Genomic DNA, 21,412 nt, shown 5'->3' with positions numbered 1-21,412 from the left:
ATAACCTGGGTGTATTCTCGGTTCCTTGTAAAACGGGTAACCTTTTTGTGCCACATTCCATGTTAGATCTTGGGGCATCAATTAATTTCTTACCTTATTTGAGGTACAAAACAATGCGAATTAGACCTTTAACAAAAATCGGAGTCATAATTGAACTTGTCGTTCGGTCTTTAGTTCACCGAAAAGGTGTATTGGAGGATGTGTTAGTGCAAGTCAATGAACTTGTATTGCCCGCTTATTTTTATGTCTTGGATATGGGTGATGACAAGACCCTACAATTGAGTTCCATACTTTTGGGGAGACCCTTCAAGAGTACCGCAAAAACAAATATAGATGTAAAAAACGGGAACTTGTCTATGGAGTTCGATGGTGAAGTGATTAACTTTAATATCTTTGAAGTTATGCATTATCCTAGTGATATTCCTTAAACTGCATAGATGTTATTGATTCATGTACTAATGATTGTTTTGGGTTGTCAAGCCAAGATGTGTTAACCACCATCTTGAGCAAGCATTTTAATGAGACAGGGATCAAGAGCCTAGTTGAGAAGTATACTTTGGAGGATGAGTTGATTAAAGAAATCAACTCTTAGGAAAAAGTGCAGCCTGTGAGAGTTGAACCACCCCGCATGAAGCCTAAAAATTACGATCTGAAACTCCTTCCTTCCATTATACAACCACCGATTCTTGAATTGAAGATTCTTCCTGTCCATCTCAAGTACGTTTATATTGGAGAGGAAGAGACATTACCAGTGACGATTTCAATTAAGTTATCAAAAGAAGAAGACAAAGAGTTTGTTGGATTTTTGAAAAAGTATGAGGAGGCCATTGATTGGACCATTGTAGATATAAAGGGGGTGAGTCCATAATTATGCATGCATAAAATATTTATGGAAGAGGACTTTAAGCCAACCTGCAAATCTCAAAGGAGACTAAATCCACCCATGATGGAGCTCATGAAAGAAGAGATCATGAAGCTCTTGAATGCAGGTGTAATCTGTCCCATTTCTGATAGTAAGTGGATAAGTCCCGTGCAAGTTGCCCCGAAAAAGGTTGGAGTCACAATTGTCAAAAACTCTGAGGGGGATTTGGTACCCACCCATGTGTAAAACAGGTGGAGAGTTTGTATAGATTATAGGAAATTGAATGCTTCCACCCGCAAAGACCATTTCCCCTTACCATTCAACAATCAAATTCTTGAAAGATTGGTCGGGAAGTCCTACTGTTGTTGCCTTGATAGTTTTCTAGTTTTCATCAAATTCTGGCTGCCACGAAAGACCAAGAGAAAACCACATTTACAAGTCCCTTTGGCACCTTTGCGTATAGACGCATGCCCTTTGGTTTGCGCAATGCACCCACAACTTTTCAAAGATGCATGGTGAGTATATTTTGAAAATATGTTGAAATATCACACTACTAGAAAAACAGCCTTTTACGACACCCATTGTGCGTCATAAAATGCTCAGACGACGCGCAAATGCGTGTCAAGAAAGGCCCTGTCATAAAGAGAGACGACGCGCACTTACGACACACATTTATGACGCGCATTTACGACGCTCGGTTATGACACACAATGCGTAGCAAGGAAGGCCCTGTCATAAAGGAAGATGACACGCATTTGCATGTTGTAACCTTACGACGTGCGTGTTTATGACAGACAATGCGTATCAAGGAAGCCGCTGTCAAGAAAGGCCATGTCATAAATGAAGATGACACACATTTTTGTAGCCCCTAGGACTCCGCAGAAAAGTTAGAAAAAATAAATATTTCAAAAATACCCCTAGGACTGTTTTCGTCTTAGAATCTGAATTAAACCACATGTGATGCTTCGATTTCATTGTTTCATGCAACTTCAACATGAATTGTTCTGATGTTGTATGTGTAAAGTTTCACACTTTACAGGAGATTCTTGGGGAAGGAAAGAAGGTTAAGCTTGAACAGAAGGTAATTTCATATCATATGCTTTTGTGTTTTAAGGGTTAAACGAATCATTTCAAGATTTGAAAATTATTAAAAAAAATTTATAATGGTAGAAAATAAATTGATAACCTTCTAAAATCTTGGAAGCTAAATTATATCCAATTAAAACAATGAAAATGTGATTTTGTTTTTGTTTTCAATGTTGTAGTAGTAGGAAGAGATGAAAGTTTGATATAATAAACAAATCACTAAAAGTAGGTAGTTATTTCTTAAAATGTAATTCAACTTTGGCATATTATAGCTTACCTTCTCTCTTGGTGGCAACTGCAATGAGTTCTTTCACGGCTATATCAACAACTTTGGATACACAATCAGAACACTACATGGATTTTTTTTATAAAATGGATTAAATAATCACTTAAATAAAATAATTGAAAGTTTATTGATGGATTCCAAATAAGGCTGTGTGATTATAGATAGAGTTGAATGCTGGAAACGATTGAATCTCAGGGTACTCATTCAAAACTCTAAGATCTGCTCACGATAAAAATCCAAAAAAATAAATTAAAAATTAAAATTAGTATGTGAATTATGATAACTAATTTTAAATTTAATAAAAATAATATGAAGAAGCAACTCACAGAGATGAGAGTACATCCCTTTTCCAGGACCACCAACTGAAAAGGATCCACCTCCTACTATTGTCTTTCGGTCTTTTCAAGCAGATATCCTTCTCTTTATGAGCAATACACAAAACAATACACATCTTGCTGATAATATATGCATGTTCATTGTTATCGATTCCAAAGTCCAAACGGATTATAGATTCCAAATACCAAGGAACTCATCAAAAAGCTTAAAGGGTCAAGAGCTGCAAGTTGGAAGATTAACATTTCGGGAGCTATATCAGTATGTGACAAAGTATATAAAAACTTAAGACATTTTTTTTAATCTTTAAAAAAAAAGTTTTTGAACATATACATACTACTTTGCGATTTCTGCATCCAAAAAACAAAACGGATGATCCAAGTTGGGATCTAGATTCCTTTAGGGCTAATCTTTCTTGAAGGAAACCCCTAAAAGGAGCCAATCCGGTTCCTGGACCAATCATAATAATTGGGATTTTAGGATCAGATGGAAGTCTGAAATTTGATGTACTAACAAAAATAGGTGCCCAACTAGAATCTTCACTTTCTGTCATTGGCACTGCATTCTGAAAAATAAAACCATAAACTTCAAATCTCATGTTTACGCTTTTGGTTGCTATTTATAGGAAGAAAAGAAAAAGTAATTGATAATTGATAATTGATAATTGATAATTGATAATTGATACCTTCATCCATGTGAAACAACCTCCTTTGTGGACACGTCCTGATATGATGGTGTTTTCTCATACACTAATGCACAAGTAACATGAATCCTTTCTGGTGCCATTTTGTAAGATTAATAACATATAAATATTATTACATTCTTGAGTTATTATTTTAATAAATAAAATCAAGATTATGGAAATAAACTTACTTAGGGGAGGAAGAAATTGAGTAGTATCTGGGTTGTAAGCGAGGGGCAACAGATGCAAAGAAAACACCAAGTGGAGGTTTAGCTGAAGGGAAAGCCTCCATGACTTCAAGAAGGCTTCTTTGGCTTGACACTATCCACTGAGCATATTCATCCTAAACAATATTTATCCAACAAATAAATAAATAAATAAATAAATGACACCACTTTTCATATTAAGAAAAAGAAAGCCCACACCTTTCTAGCACAAGATGCAAGGAATTTTAGACTCTCAGCTTCATCAGGATCAGTAGCATGAGTAGCTAGGGCAAGTAAAGCAGACTGAAATAAAAAGCATCAAGAATTTTTTAAGTTTAAATTCAGATAATAATTATTGAAATAATAAATAATACATTGCTAGACCTTAGTGGTGGGGCCGACTTTTTCACCACATTTACAACCACCCCCACCCCCAATCTGTCCCAGCTTCTCGAACCTTAACCTGAAACAAAAAAAAAGATGAATATAACCCTATCATTTTCTCAAGTATTTGACACTACCCCAAGTACAATCTCAATTTTATGAATAAGTTGATGAACAAACACTTCGCTGAACTCAAACTCTTCTTCATGATCATGGGAGCCATGATGACCTCCCTCCACCAATGACTCATCTGTCCCTTCAAGTGCCACGTAGGAATCACCTTGGTGTGTTTAGAACAATAAATAATGTATATAATATGGTCTTTAAATATTTATCAAAAAATATAAACATGGCTAAAAAAATAAATAGAACATGACTTACCCTATTATGATGTGCCTTTAAAATGAAAGGCTTGGGTAGCAGCATCCATGGGACAACAATTGGAAACAAATCCAATATGAAACCAGGCATAACAAAACCCAGTTTGCGAAAATTGGTCCAAGTTGGTCCAATCTAATTAGATTTCATTAATCAAGATTTATACTAATTATTTCATTCTTGCCTTCCTAATTTAGTCAAAGGCTGCATATGGGTCTTGTTGTATAGGTAATAATATCCTCTTAATTTGTACAAAATTTTCAATTTTTTAATCCTTTTTTAAATTTGTATTTACTTTTTGTTTCCAATTAATTGACAGTACTACAAGAAATGGCATATCACTTCACAAACTTATTCAGAAAAGCACTGATCTTTCAGGCCCTTGTTTGCTGGTAAGCTTAAGGGCATTATCGTCTTTTTCCACATATGTAGCTTTCAAGGGCTATTTTCCAGGATCAATTTGTTTAGTTATTCGGGATGTCAAAAACGTGTAGATGAATGATGTCACACCCCCGAACCAGACGGCGGAAACGTCCGAGGGCTGTTGTGACTTAATTGAATACCATAACATTGAATATACATGAAACATAACATCATTCGTCACCATGCATTAATATAGTACAACCGATCAAGTTTACATTGAGTACATTGTTTAAACATTACATTCCCAAAAATAAATTGTTCGATTCATAAATAAATAAACTGCAAGCCATCACTGAGTACATTTTCCTTCGATTCACTTGTTACCTGAGAATACAAGTATTTTGAAAAACGTCAACATATGAAATGTTGGTGAGTTCATAAGCGGTATTTGAAAAGCAACGTTTTGTATTATTTTGAAGACCACCAGAAAATCTGATATTTTCTGAAAAGAGTTTTTGAAAACGTTTGTGAAGATCCATAAGTATGCTTGTTTGTTTCTATAGTTGTAGTAAAAATGTTCATTATGCTAGTTTATTTTTTCAAAACTGTATGTATTGTATAACCCTAGGAAAACCCGATGTCTTTCTAGTACTTTGAATTCCATGTAGTTGTAGAATCATCGCGAAGTGTGAAGTCATTGATTCCAGACGACGTCGGATTATTGCGCATAGTGAATTGTTATAAACACGCGTTACGCAAACGGCCAGTTTACAACTTATACTAACGATCCCGTAGGCGTCGTCCGTACTATTCACGTAATCCAACCGCCCTGACTTCTTGTAGTCCCACATCCGAAGAGTAAGAGGGCACGAAGACCTCGGTAACTCCGTTAACCAGTTGGGGATAAAAAAAGAGTACGAAGGGTCCTTGACCCGATTCGCATTTGAATAACCGACTTTACTAGCCGTACCATAGGACCCTTGGGGACCAATAGTATAAAGGCCATTGAAAGTCCTTTTACGTTGTGTTGGGTAATGTAAGACTCAACAACTCGTAAGGTTGAAGTCTTCGGGCCTAAAGATCAGGTCATCGGGCTAGCTAGGCCCAACAGACAAGATTTTACACTTTTGGGCCCAAAAGATGGTGCGTCGACGTCTGTGCACTCTCACGTGTGTATTGAATTCCCAAATGTTACTTGTGTGAATCGAGTTATCGCCGTGTTAGTAGTTTCGGGTTGTTATTGATTCAAGACCGAATCAATTCGTTTAACAACGAATTTTTGGGTATTGTTGTGTATTGTATTTCGTCAGTAGTCGCGGTGCCAATACTTGATCAAGTTGAGTGTATTAAATTAGCCTTGAAAATTTTCTGTTTTCAGCCCCTCTTTATTTGTAAATTTACTTTTTCAACCCTCTAATTAAATAACTTTCCGGTTTGGTCCTTAAACCATTTTTCTTGACATTTTAACACCAAAACTTATTGAAATTGATATTTTCAGCATATTTTTCATTGAAAACAGTTTAAGTCTCTGAAAATACAGTTTTCTCGGTTATAATCCCTCTTTTTCACAGTTTTTACAATTTTGGCCCAAATTGGAAAATTTCTGCAACTATGGTCCTTTTTAAATTTGAAAAGCATTTTAAACCTTAGAAAAGGACTTGGAACACTAGTAGTCCACTGTTTTACAGAAAAACATAGTTTTGGTCCTCCAAAACAGAAAATTTCGCATATTGGGCCCTATTGGGCCGAAAATGTCATTTTTAGCCCATTAAGCTTGAAATTTATGTTTTTAATCCTCCAAAAGGGTATATTCTCAGAAAATACATTATGGGAACTGTTTTGACTCATCTCATCCATCAGAATTCGAAATATTTCATTTTGGGCCCTTTAACTTTATATTTTCAACATTTTAAGTCCAAAAATTGAGTTTTTAGCCCAAAGAGAATGTTGTTAAGCCATTTAGCTATTTTTCTTAGAACACTTTGTATGTAGAAATATATTTGGTGCTAGTATCATTTAACATAAAGTATATCTCGATTTTTAGGGGCTTATGGCTAGATCCAACATCATAAACACACAAAAACACACACATATAAGCATAGAAATCATACAAGGCATACAAAACACATATAGATCTACACTTTCACTTGTATTCCCCCCCCCCACAAAACTTATAAAACAGAAAAATAGGGGGTATGAAGCTCACCTTAGGGTGTGGTTTCGGTTTTTGAAGAAAAGATGGAAGAAAGCTTGGTGATTTTTGGCCTTAGCACCCTTTTCTTGAAGATCTCAAGTTTGATGGGGTTCTAGGATGCAAGATCACGATTTTTGCATGGATTAGGAAGAGATTTTGATAAAACAAAGAATCTAAGTCATAGATCCAAGCATAACCTTACCTTAGATGAAGAGTTTGTGGAAATATCCTCTTGAAATCCTCCTAATCTTCGAGATCTTTGAGTGGAGAGGAGGGGTGAGTTCTTGAGTATTCTAGAGAGAATTTGTGAGGTGTGTGTGTGTGTGTTTGAAATGGCCGAGAGCAAGAGAGAGAGAGAGAGAGAGAGAGGGAGAAATAGACCCTTGAGGTGATATGCATGGAGATATGGAATAAGTTGCTTGGAGATCCAAAAGACAATAATGAGGTGTCAATTGCAAGTCAACTCTCTTCATCTCTCCTTGGGTTTGGGCCTTGGGCCGAGAATTTTGAAGGGAAAAGGAAAATTTGGGCTTTTTTCCCCTAAGCCCGATATTAGAGTTAGTTTGGGTGAGTTTTAACCTAAAAGAATGTAGTATGATTTTTACATTTTTGTTGGACTAGTTTAGGTTATTCATGGATCAAGGCTTTTAATTCATTTCATTCTAGGCCCAAAATAGCCCAAAATGTGGAAATAAATGATTATGGGTCCAATTAGAGCCCAATTAGGGTTCTAAGCCCTTGATAGTCAAATTGGAAGCTTATTGGTCCATTTGGGTCCAATAAGGAAGTCCTAGTCCAAAATGGACCTAAAAAAGAACTTCTAGTATTTCCAATTGTTTGATGACTATTTGTAGTATTTGTATGATGTATTTGAATGAAGTTTTTGATGTCATAATAACAGGTATCACCCATGCTCTTAAGTTTTTGATTTAACATTTACTTGAATATAGTGATTACAAGACACAAAATTTCTAGTTGTGACATCATCCCCCCGTTAGAGGGAATTTCGTCCCGAAATTCTGTTTGAAAGCTAGATTTGAGTATGCTAGAATAGGTGAGGGTACTTTTGTTTCATTTGATCTTCGCGTTCCCACGTGAATTCTGGTCCACGCTTTGTGCTCCACCGTACCTTCACGATCGGGATGCGACTTTGCTTAGTACGCTTCACCTCCCTGTCCATGATTTCAATTGGTTCTTCAACGAACAGGAGATTCTCATTGATTTCGATTTCGTCAAGTGGGATGACGAGGGTTTCATCTGATAGGCACTTCTTCACATTAGACACATGAAACACGGGGTGTACACCGTTTAGCTCTGCGGGTAGTTGCAGTCTGTATGCTACCAGACCTATTCGGGCGACGATTTCGAAAGGTCCAATGTATCGTGGGTTCAATTTTCCCCGTTTTCCGAAACGTATAACCCCTTTCCAGGGTGAGACTTTCAACAGTACTCGATCACCGACCTGAAATTTTAAGGGCTTTCGTCGTTTATTAGCGTAGCTCTTTTGTCGGTCACGCGATGCTTGCAATCGAGCTCTAATTTGAACGATCTTTTCCGTGGTTTCGCGAATGATCTCCGGTCCCGTTAGTGCTTTGTCTGACGTATGTGTTTTTGCTAGCTGGGTGTCACCTACTTCAGCCCAACATAACGGTGATCTACATTTACGCCCGTACAATGCTTCGAAAGGAGCCACCTTGATGCTCGAATGATAACTATTGTTATATGAGAACTCGATCAAAGGTAGGTGGGTATCCCAAGACTTCCCAAAGTCTATCAAACATGCACGAAGCATGTCTTCAAGCGTTTGAATGGTTCGTTCACTTTGACTGTCCGTTTGTGGGTGATACGCGGTGCTCATGTCGAGATGAGTTCCCAGTGCCTTATGGACAGATTGCCAAAAGCACGAAGTGAATCTACTGTCCCTATCCGAGATAATAGACACTGGTACTCCGTGGAGCCTCACGATCTCTCGAATGTACAAACGTGTCAGTCTTTCCATTTTGTAGGATTCCTTTATAGGCAGGAAATGGGCAGACTTCGTCAGTCGGTCGACTATTACCCATATGGTGTCCATTCCGTCCGACGTCTTGGGTAGCTTGGTCACGAAATCCATAGAAATCCCCTCCTATTTCCATTCAGGGATTACCGGTTGCTGTAACAATCCTGAGGGTTTCTGGTACTCCACCTTTACCTTGGCGCACGTAAGGCACTTACTAACGTAGGTCACAATTTCCGCCTTCATGTTGGGCCACCAATAGTGTTGTTTAATGTCCAAATACATCTTGTCTGAACCGGGATGAATCGAGTATCGTGTCTTGTGGACTTCCTTCATAACAACCTCCCTAAATCCTCCGATTTTTGGGACCCAAATTCGGTTCATGAAGTAGTATACTCCATTCTCCCTTGCCTCAAGATTCTTCTCCATCCCGCATAATTCCTCGCTAGCTCTATTTTCCGTCCTCATGGCCTCCGACTGGACTGTTGCAATTTGAGTGGCCAGATGAGATTGAACGGTTATCGAGAGAGTTTTCGCACGACGATTAGAGTACTCCTTCCGACTTAATGCATCAGCTACCACGTTGGCCTTGCCTGGGTGGTACTTGATCTCGCACTCGTAGTCGTTTAGCAATTCAACCCATCTTCGTTGTCTCATGTTTAGCTCCTTCTGGTTCAAGATGTGCTGGAGACTCTTGTGGTCCGTGAAGATGGTGCACTTCGTACCGTACAGGTAGTGCCTCCAAATTTTCAGAGCGAAGACCACGGCTCCAAATTCTGGGTCATGGGTCGTATAATTTACTTCATACGTCTTTAGTTTGCGGGATGCGTATGCTATCACCCTTCCACGTTGCATGAGAACGCAACCTAAGCCCTGATTCGACGCGTCACAGTAGACTACAAAATCTTCCGTTCCTTCAGGTAGAGATAGTACAGGAGCGCTACAGAGAGCTTGCTTCAAGGTCCGAAACGCAATCTCTTGTTTGTCTGTCCATTTGAATAGTACGCCCTATTGCGTAAGCGAGGTAACTGGCTTGGCGATCTTAGAGAAGTTTTGAATGAATCTCCTATAGTAGCCCGCTAGGCCTATGAACTGACGAATTTCTGTGGGCGTCGTCGGGGTTGCCCATCCTTCAACAGCCTTGACCTTAGAAGGATCCACATGAATTCCATCTTAGCTAACTACATGACCTAGGAAGTTCACACTCCGGAGCCAGAACTCACACTTGGAGAGTTTGGCGTAAAGCTTTTCCGATCGCAGAGTTTCCAGGACTTGTCGGAGATGTTGGCCATGCTCCTCTTTGCTTCGAGAATAGACGAGAATGTCATCGATAAAAACAATGACGAAGTTGTCGAGGAATGGTCGATAGATTCGATTCATTAGGTCCATAAATGCGGCAGGTGCATTTGTTAGACCGAAAGGCATTACGACGAATTCATAATGTCCGTAGCGGGTTCGGAAAGCGGTTTTTGGAATATCCTCTTCCCGGACTTTGAGTTGGTGGTATCCAGACCGTAGGTCTATTTTTTAAAAATAACTAGCTCCTTGGAGCTGGTCGAATAGATCATCGATTCGTGGAAGTGGGTAGCGGTTTTTAACAGTGAGTTTATTTAACTCTCTGTAATCGATGCACATTCTAAAAGATCCGTCCTTCTTTTTGACAAAGAGCACTGGAGCTCCCCATGGCGAGTAACTAGGTCGGATAAATCCCTTGTCCAGAAGCTCACTGAGTTGGCTGGACAATTCCTGCATTTCAGCAGGGGCCAGCCGATAGGGTGATTTAGCGAGAGGAGTTGCTCCTGGAACGAGGTCGATTCGAAACTCAACCTGTCTCTCTGGGGGTACTCCCGGAAGATCTTCAGGAAACACGTCTGGAAATTCACACGCTACCGGGATATCTTGAATGTTAGTCTCTTCCATGGTTTTATCCACTATGTGAGCCAGAAATGCCGAATCCTTCTTTCGTAGGTGCTTTTGTGCCTTGATGCACGAGATGAGGCGAAGATTCATGCTAGGTTTGTCTCCATAAATTACTAGGGTTTCGTGATTTGGGAGACGAAGACGAACGGCCTTCTCGTGGCACATAATCTCGGCATGGTGGGGGCTTAACCAATCCATGCCGATGATCACATCGAAACTCCTAATTGATACTGGCATTAGGTCTATGCGATAGACGTGTTGGTTAAGGGTTAGGGTACATCCGATATAGATCTCCCCAGTGGATTCGGTTTTCCCATTGGCCATTTCCACCGTATAGGTTTCATTTAGCTTTTGGGGTTGTTGTTTTAGTAAATGTTTAAACTTCTCGCTTACGAAACTCCGCTCCGCTCCGGTGTCAAATAAGATGCATGCATAAGTGTGGTTTAGGAGAAACGTACCGGTCACAACTGCGGGGTCCTGAACCGCCTCTCCTTGGCCCATGGTCAGCATCCTTCCTGTTCCTCTGTTCCCGGGATTGTTGTTGTTAGGGCAGTCTCGGCGGAAATGCCCAGTCCTCCCACACCCAAAGCAGGTGTGGCTAGGCCCTGCATTATTGCCGCCGGCATTGGTGTTGTTGTTGTTGCGATGGTTGTTGTTGTTTCCCTGATTTTGGTTATGGGGAGGGTAAGTCCTGCAGTACCTCGCAGTGTGTCCCCTTCGATTGCAACTGGTGCACTGAAACTCCTTGCACTCTCCATAGTGATGGAAACCACACTTTTTACACTTGGGAAGATTACCGGAATAAGATTTTGAAGCATTTGAAGCAGTTGAGGCTGGAGCATGTGGTGTGGCTGGAACCGGTGCAATGACAACAATGACCGCCACTATCTGCTGCTTTTTAGAGGTTTCGGGACCATGACGTCCCTTCCTCTTGTTGTTCTTCCCTTTCTTGTCATCACCTTCCTTCTTCTTCTCAGCCTCCACTGGCTTCTCGCCCTTCTTGTTGTTATGGTCATACAGCCTCTTTGCCAATCTTTTTGCACTGTCAAATGTCTCAGGGTTTGCAGCTATCACATTCCCTTGAATTGGTGATGTTAGTCCCCAGATGAATCGCTCAATCTTCTTTCCTTCTGAGGTGATCATACCCGGGCACAGCAGAGATAGTTCACTAAATCTCGATATGTAGGCATCGATATTCGCATTCTGCACAGTAAAGTTCCATAGCTCTTGCTCCATCTTCTGTATTTCGCCTCGTGGGCAGTACTCAGCCATTAACATTTCTTTCATTTCTGCCCATGGCATAGAGTTGGCTACAGGGAGCGTCATGGCTTCCACGTGTCCGTTCCACCAAGTGAGTGCTTGGTCCACAAAAGTGCAGGCCGCGAACTTCACCTTCATCTGCTCGGGGCAATCGCATATCTCGAATACCGACTCCACCTTTTCGATCCATCGCTTCAGAGTGATCACTCCTCCAGTGCCGTTGAAAGTTCGTGGTTTGGCGTTTGTGATGTCCTTGTAGGTACATGTTTTGGTAGGTCCTTGATTCATCCTGTTGTTCGAACTTCCTGCCCCTTTCCCGTTGCCTCATCCATTATTCCCCTGATGGAGTTGTGCCCTATCTGCAGTGACCGCAGCAGACACGGCTGCCTGGAATGCAGTGGAGTCAACCTCGGGTGGAGTTGGTCCTGGGTTTCCGCGAATAGGTCAGAGAGGCATCTTTCTGTCACAAAACGGAAAGATGTTGAGTGTATGTGGTTTTTGTGAGGTTGTGATCCTACTAACTAGGTGCATGGTACGAACTTAGACATTACTACCATCGGACATACAATCATAACTTCTCAACACATAGCAATTTGTAATATCATAGCAAAGCACATAAAAGTTCATTAATATTATCCGCATTTGATACAAGAAAATTTTGCTCGTAAGAGCATACATGAGTGACACTAATTCGACAGCATAACGGCTCTATGAGTAGTGTAGTCACTTAAACATAGAGTCGGAGTACATAGCATAGTTCCTATCGATCTACTAAAGTAAGTCTATCCCTAACCGCGATGTGCTGCATCCGGAGGTGGTGCCGAGGATGTGGATGCTCCCTGAAGACGAGCCACCAAGCGTTCTGCGTCCTGAAGTCGAGACTCCCACCTTAGCTGCCTCATGTGAAACTCCCGAAGGACGTCACGCGTCTCCTGTTCCGCACGCTCGACCCTAGTCCACAGCTGGCGTACCTGATCAACATTGCCCTGAGCAAGGTCGCCGGTGTCCCGTAATCGTCTCACCATGACTGGTAGGGCTCGGTCGGCCGGTCCTCCGTCCCTCAGGTCAAAGAACTCACGTGACATGCCGAACGGGGGTCGCTGTCCCTGATGTCTGCTCCATCTCCATAGATCAATGCCCCAAGGAGGGGTAGGACCAGTGGGGCCCACACGGTAAGCAGGCACCCTAATCGGGTAAGGGGGGTTGATGACCTCGGACTCTGCGTCCGAATCACCCCCTTCGCTGTCATCGAGTTCCTCTTCGAAATTCTCTTCGTCTTCTTCGGGTTCGGCATGCTCGCCCTCGACTTCTGCCTCCGGTTCCCCGTCAGATTCCTCTTCGGGGTCTTCCTCAGGTTCCTCTTCAGGCTCTTCCTCGGGCTCCTCCTCCTCTAGCCATCCGTTGTTTCCCTGATTAGGGAAATAGGGGTCTCCAGGGTGATGAAAACCAGCCATGCTGTCTGCGCGAGTGTGTAAATATGCTAACATTATTCCTAGGATGCTATGACTATTGTACGGACTAAGCAAGCGTTCTCTTTTTAGTGATAAAGGGTATTGTTTTAGGTTCCCTAGCTATCTCGATCTCATCAGGACGTGTGTTAGTTTTACTTTGGAGAGAATGTAGTTGATCAGGCTACATCCACTCCTTGGTATCACTAAGAACAGTCCCAAATTAACCGAGATACTAGCATTATTGTGTTTGGTTCGGCGTTATGTTCCTATTCCTAATGCAAGCAAGGGTGTTTTATTTACTTGTTTTGTTCAGAGTTATGTTAGTCCTTCTTTTTGGTTTATAGTTGCATATCAATGTGTGGCTAGACATGCTAGTTCACTATAAACAAAGCTCTGATACCAACCTGTCACACCCCCGAACCAGACGGCGGAAATGTCCTAGGGCTGTTGTGACTTAATTGAATACGATAACATTGAATATACATGAAACATAACATCATTCGTCACCATGCATTAATATAGTACAACCGATCAAGTTTACATTGATTACATTGTTTAAACATTACATTCCCAAAAATAAATTGTTTGATTCATAAATAAATAAACTGCAAGCCATCACTGAGTACATTTTCCTTTGATTCACTTGTTACCTGAGAATACAAGTATTTTGAAAAACGTCAACATATGAAATGTTGGTGAGTTCATAAGCGTTATTTGAAAAGCAACGTTTTGTATTATTTTGAAGACCACCAGAAAATCCGATATTTTCTGAAAAGAGTTTTTGAAAACGTTTGTGAAGATCCATAAGTATGCTTGTTTGTTTCTATAGTTGTAGTAAAAATGTTCATTATGCTAGTGTACTTTTTCGAAAACTGTATGTATTGTATAACCCTAGGAAAACCTGATGTCTTCCTAATACTTTGAATTCCATGTAGTTGTAGAATCATCGCGAAGTGTGAAGTCATTGATTCCAGACGACGTCGGATTATTGCGCATAGTGAATTGTTATAAACACGCGTTACGCAAACGGCCAGTTTACAACTTATACTAACGATCCCGTAGGCGTCGTCCGTACTATTCACGTAATCCAACCGCCCTGACTTCTTGTAGTCCCACATCCGAAGAGTAAGAGGGCACGAAGACCTCGGTAACTCCGTTAACCGGTTGGGGATAAAAAAAGAGTACGAAGGGTCCTTGACCCGATTCGCATTTGAATAACCGACTTTACTAGTCGTACCATAGGACCCTTGGGGACCAATAGTATAAAGGCCATTGAAAGTCCTTTTACGTTGTGTTGGGTCATGTAAGAGTCAACAACTCGTAAGGTTGAAGTCTTCGGGCCTAAAGATCAGGTCATCGGGCTAGCTAGGCCCAACAGACAAGATTTTACACTTTTGGGCCCAAAGATGGTGCGTCGAAGTCTGTGCACTCTCACGTGTGTATTGAATTCCCAAATGTTACTTGTGTGAATCGAGTTATCGCCGTGTTAGTAGTTTCGGGTTGTTATTGATTCGAGACCGAATCAATTCGTTTAACAACGAATTTTTGGGTATTGTTGTGTATTGTATTTCGTCGGTAGTCGCGGTGCCAATATTTGATCAAGTTGAGTGTATTGAATTAGCCTTGAAAATTTTCTGTTTTCAGCCCCTCTTTATTTGTAAAATTTACTTTTTCAACCCTCTAATTAAATAACTTTCCGGTTTGGTCCTTAAACCATTTTTCTTGACATTTTAACACCAAAACTTATTGAAATTGATATTTTTCAGCATATTTTTCATTGAAAATAGTTTGAGTCCCTGAAAATACAGTTTTCTCGGTTATAACCCCTCTTTTTTGCAGTTTTTACAATTTTGGCCCAAATTGAAAATTTTTTGCAACTTTGGTCCTTTTTAAATTTGAAAAGCATTTTAAACCTTAGAAAAGGACTTGGAACACTAGTAGTCCACTGTTTTACAGAAAAGCACAGTTTTGGTCCTCCAAAATAGAAAATTTCGCATATTGGGCCCTATTGGGCCGAAAATGTCATTTTTAGCCCATTAAGCTTGAAATTTATGTTTTTAATCCTCCAAAAGGGTATATTTTCAGAAAATACATTATGGGAACTGTTTTGACTCATCTCATCCATCAGAATTCGAAATATTTCATTTTGGGCCCTTTAACTTTATATTTTCAACATTTTAAGTCCAAAAATTGAGTTTTTAGCCCAAAGAGAATGTTGTTAAGCCATTTAGCTATTTTTCTTAGAACACTTTGTATGTATAAATATATTTGGTGCTAGTATCATTTAACATAAAGTATATCTCGATTTTTAGGGGCTTATGGCTAGATCCAACATCATAAACACATAAAAACACACATATAAGCATAGAAATCATACAAGGCATACAAAACACATATAGATCTACACTTTCACTTGTATTCCCCCCCCCCCACAAAACTTATAAAACAGAAAAATAGGGGGTATGAAGCTCACCTTAGGGTGTGGTTTCGGTTTTTGAAGAAAAGATGGAAGAAAGCTTGGTGATTTTTGGCCTTAGCACCCTTTTCTTGAAGATCTCGAGTTTGATGGGGTTCTAGGATGCAAGATCACGATTTTTGCATGGATTAGGAAGAGATTTTGATAACACAAAGAATCTAAGTCATAGATCCAAGCATAACCTTACCTTAGATGAAGAGTTTGTGGAAATATCCTCTTGAAAGCCTCCTAATCTTCGAGATCTTTGAGTGGAGAGGAGGGGTGAGTTCTTGAGTATTCTAGAGAGAATTTGTGAGGTGTGTGTGTGTGTTTGAAATGGCCGAGAGCAAGAGAGAGAGAGAGAGGGAGAAATAGACCCTTGAGGTGATATGCATGGAGATATGGAATAAGTTGCATGGAGATCCAAAAGACAATAATGAGGTGTCAATTGCAAGTCACCTCTCTTCATCTCTCCTTGGGTTTGGGCCTTGGGCCGAGAATTTTGAAGGGAAAAGGAAAATTTGGGCTTTTTGCCCCTAAGCCCAATATTAGAGTTAGTTTGGGTGAGTTTACCCTAAAAGAATGTAGTATGATTTTTGATGGGTTTTGAGCATTCTAACACTTCCTAAGTGTACATGCAACCCTAATAAACCTTGGATCTATGTTTGTCTAAGATACATGCAAATAATTATTTTTCCAAGGCTTATATCCTAACTAGCATGGCATGGGGAACTTGAATCAAATAAAGCTAGTAGAAACACTTACCTTGTTGTTGTAGTTGATTCCTTGGAGTTTTAGAGCCTAGCACCAATAATGTGGATGCCTCAAATGAAAGTCACAAATCACCATAAACTTGGAACTTTGAGAGAATAGTCACACTTCTCTTGAAATCGGCCCTCACCTCAACATGTGTCAACTAGTGTTCACTAGCTTGATTTTAAGAGCCAAAGCCTCCTTTATATAGTGTGGTGGATTAGGGTTACATCCATGTAAACCCTAATACCCATGTCTCTACATTTCCATGAGATCCATGGGTTAAAGCTCCATGGAGTATCCATGGACTTCTCCATCCAAGCCTAGCCCATTCCAAATAAGCATAAGCCCACACTATATAAATATAGAAGCCCATATTTAATTAGTAATATCTTTGATCACTAAATTAATCCTAGATTAATTATAGATCACTACTAATTAAATAATATGATCTTATATTAATATATTAGAACTTATAATATATTAATAAATCATAACTTGTACTATTCTCAAATATTATCCATAAATTGTTCGGGTGAAGTGCAACCCAAATGGACCATGCCGGGTCGGGTCAAGTATATACCAAATATAGTTATGGGCTTAGACACTATATCGAACAGTCTCCCACTTGGATAAGTCTAGTAACTATATTTGCATGTATAACTTCAGGAATCGATCCGCAATCGTAGCTCTTTAAACTCTGTTGAACTAGAACGCGCCATTTAGATAAGTGATCATATAATCCTCTGTTGTAGATATCAGCCGGACAAACACATGGAACATTGTCTTGCTTATTGTCCAGCATTTGTTTCCCGATTTCCGATTTGTTTGACATAGAACTCAACTGAACACATCAATTTAGTTCTGACCGGGCCCGGTACATAGGTCAAAACAAAATCATCGAGGGGCCCAGATATCAGCTTCTAATCCAAGAAGGAACAGATAAACTTCGAAGCATATGTTTGTTCTACCACTCATTGAATTACACACAAAGGCACGTTTTATAACATCGAGTTACCAATGCGTTTACGTACAATCAATGCATAACCAACTCGTAAGTAACAAATCATATCTCTAGGTTTGAAGACTTATATGATATTACCGTCTCACGATCACTCGAGATAAAATTCCATGAAGTGATTCCAGTGAGCGTGGGTTGAGTCCAATGCTCAGAACTTATGAGCACTCATGATTGTTGTAGCCATGTCCAACACCTTAGACCTCTGCAACCAATCATGACAGTCTTGATTCATACCTACTTCCGACATATGACCGACTGTGGAGGTTTGAATAATATGATATACCAAACATAATTATTCTGGAAGTCAAAACATGCAAAAGAAATATAGTAAAAGATCGACAAGAGATAGCAACACTTTACTCATAAATAAAACACCTTTTATTCATCATCAAATGTCAATTACACTTTACAAATTTCTGGGTTATCTAACTACTAAAACTTATATCATCCTTCAGCCCTATGCTCCGAGCATGCTGGAGATGCTTAAGCCTACTCAGTCCCTTCGTGAGGGGATCTGCCGGGTTCTCATCCGATGATACCCTCTTCGCCATGAGGAGTCCTTCTTCAATTCGATGTCTGATAAAATGGTATTTTCTGTCGATGTGTCTGGATCTCCCGTGATCCCTTGATTCCTTGGCTAAGGCAACCGCACTATTGCTGTCACAGAAAATCTCCATTGGCTCTTTTATAGCTGGAACAACTCCAAGGTCTCCGATGAAGTTCTTTAGCCATATCGCCTCCTTTGATGCCTCGCTTGCTGCTATATACTCTGATTCACAAGTGGAATCAGCCACTGTCTCCTGCTTGGAACTCTTCCAAGAAATTGCTCCTCCGTTTAGGGTAAAGACCCAGCCTGACTGAGAGCGGAAATTATCCCTATCAGTCTGGAAACTAGCATCACTATACCCTACAACTCTCAAGTCATCACTCCCACCGAAGGTAAGGACCCAGTCCTTAGTCCTTCGCAGGTACTTGAGGATATTCTTTACCGCAGTCCAGTGTTCCTTTCCAGGGTTCGCCTGATACCTGCTAACCATGCTCAAAGCAAAGGCTACATCAGGTCGAGTACACGTCATAGCATACATGATCGATCCTACAACTAAAGCATAAGGAAATCGACTCATTTCTGCTATCTCAGCCTCAGTACTAGGGCTTTGTGTCTTACTCAACCTAGTGTTACACTGAATGGGTAACTCACCTTTCTTGGAGTTATGCATGTTGAATCTTTTCAACACTTTGTCCAAGTAGGTACTTTGACTAAGTCCAATTAGTCTTTTACTCCTGTTTCTCAAAATCTTTATCCCTAGGATATAGGCAGCTTCACCAAGGTCCTTCATAGCGAAACACTTCCCAAGCCAGGACTTTACTTCCTACAGGGTTGGGATGCCATTTCCTCTGAGTAGTATGTCATCCACATACAGTACCAAAAAACTGACTATGCTCCCACTAGCCTTGATATAGACGCAAGATTCATCTTCACTCCTCGAAAAGCCAAATTCCTTGACTTTCTCATCAAAGCAAAGATTCCACCTGCGAGGTGCCTGTTTCAATCCATAAATGGATTTCTCGAGTTTACACACTCTATTAGGGTACTCGTTGCTGACAAAACCCTCTGGCTGACTCATGTAAACGTCTTCAGCCAACTTTCCATTAAGGAAAGCGGTTTTGACATCCATTTGCCATATGTCATAGTCATGAAATGCAGCTATGGCTAACAGAACCCGAATAGACTTAATCTTGGCTACTGGAGAAAAGGTCTCATCATAGTCCACTCCAGGAATTTGAGAGAAGCCCTTTGCAACCAGTCTCGCCTTATAAGTGTGTACTTTACCATCCATGTCGGTCTTCTTCTTGAAGACCCACTTGCACCCTACAGTCTTACGACCAGGTACATTCTCAACCAAGTTCCAAACTTGATTGTCATACATGGATTGTATCTCGCTATCCATGGCCTCTTTCCATTTAGCAGCCTCAGGGCCTGCCATGGCTTCCATGTAGCTGTTAGGTTCATCCAGACCTACTAGTGTCTCATCACTAATAAGTGTCTCACCTTCCGCAGTAATATGGAAACCATAGTAATGCTCAGGTGCATTCCTAACTCTCGTGGAACGCCTCAGAGGTACAGGCTCATCAACTGGCTCAACAGGAGTTTCCTCCTCAAGTTGAGGGCTAGTGTTTGAAGTTCCTTCACCGCTTGATTCTTGAATTTCTTCAAGATCAATTTTCCTCCCACTGTCTCCTTGGCTTATAAATTCTCTCTCTCGAAAGACTCCTCTTCTTGCTACAAAGACCACATTGTCACTAGGTCTGTAGAAGAGGTAACCAAAGGATTGTTGTGGGTAGCCGATGAAAATACACCTCTCGCTTCGAGGTTCCAGCTTATCTTGAGTCTCGCGTCTCACGAAAGCCTCACAACCCCAAATCTTGATGTTGTCTAGCTTAGGTACTTTGCCAGTCCACATCTCGTGAGGAGTTTTGGCAACTTTCTTTGTAGGGACAAGATTAAGAATATGGGTGGCAGTCTCTAAGGCATACCCCCAGAATGAGATCGGTAGCATAGCTCGACTCATCATGGAACGAACCATATCCAACAAGGTTCGATTACGCCTCTCAGCCACACCATTCAACTGTGGTGTCCTGGGAGGTGTCAATTGTGAGACAATCCCACATTCCCTAAGATAGTCGAGGAACTCTGAACTAAGATACTCACCTCCTCGATCGGATCGAAGTATCTTAATGTTCCTGCCCAATTGATTCTCGACTTCCTGTTTAAATTCCTTAAACCTCTCGAAAGTCTCTGACTTATGCTTGATTAAGTAGACATATCCATATCTACTGTAATCATCAGTAAAAGTCAAATAATAACGATTAGCATCGCTTGTGGCATGTTTGAATGGTCCATACACATCCATGTGTATAAGGTCCAACAAACCTTCACCCCTCTCACACGAGCCTGTGAAGGGTGACTTTGTCATTTTTCCAAGTAAGCATGATTCGCAACTATCATCTGACTTTAGGTCAAACGACTCCAAGACTCCATCCTTTTGGAGTTGGCCTATGCGTTTCTTGCTTATATGTCCAAGACGACAATGCCATAATGATGCTTTATCCAAGTTATTATTATTAGTAGAATCAATACACAAAACATTATTTCCCAAGTTATCTACAACAGATACAGCTTCATACACACCATCACAAGGTAATGCTTTAAAATAAAAAACATTATTATAGAAAACATCTATAGAACCAACTTCATTATTAAATGAAAAGGTAAACCCTTGTTTGTACAAAGCATGAAAGGAAATAATATTTCTTGCCATTCCTGGCGAATAACAACACTTATTCAAATCTAAATTAAACCCACTACTTAGCGATAAAGTATAAACTCCAATCTTGGTAACAGGTAAAGCTTTCCTATTCCCCATGATCAAGTTTATTCTTCCTTACTCCACATTCTCACTTCTTCTTAGTCCATGCAAGTCACAACAAATATGAATACCACAACCGGTATCAAGGACCCAAGACTTAGAATGGGGTGAGTTATTAGAAATGATAGTGTAAGTACCTGCATGGTTAGGTTTGACTTTCCCATCCTTCACATCCTGCTGGTACTTTGGGCAGTTCCGCTTCCAATGAGACTTTTCATGGCAATAGAAGCATTCAGCCTCTTTTGGGTCAGAAGAAGGAGTGACGAAACCTTTCTTGGTTCCACTTGAAGAAGAGCCATCAAGGGTCCGAGCCTTGGTACCCTTCGAGGATCTCTTTCTCTTCCTCCATCGATT

The 21,412-nt window shown here is 40.5% G+C and overlaps 1 pseudogene; it reads right to left on the bottom strand.

Moving 5' to 3' along the window:
• Positions 1–2,214: 2,214 nt before the first annotated feature.
• Positions 2,215–21,412, bottom strand: part of LOC111917719 (NADPH--cytochrome P450 reductase 1-like) — a 30,315-nt pseudogene continuing 11,117 nt past the window's right edge.

Source organism: Lactuca sativa, chromosome 2 (assembly GCF_002870075.4).
Source record: "Lactuca sativa cultivar Salinas chromosome 2, Lsat_Salinas_v11, whole genome shotgun sequence".
Classification (NCBI taxonomy): domain Eukaryota; kingdom Viridiplantae; phylum Streptophyta; class Magnoliopsida; order Asterales; family Asteraceae; genus Lactuca; species Lactuca sativa.
This window is presented reverse-complemented; position numbering and strand designations above follow the sequence as displayed.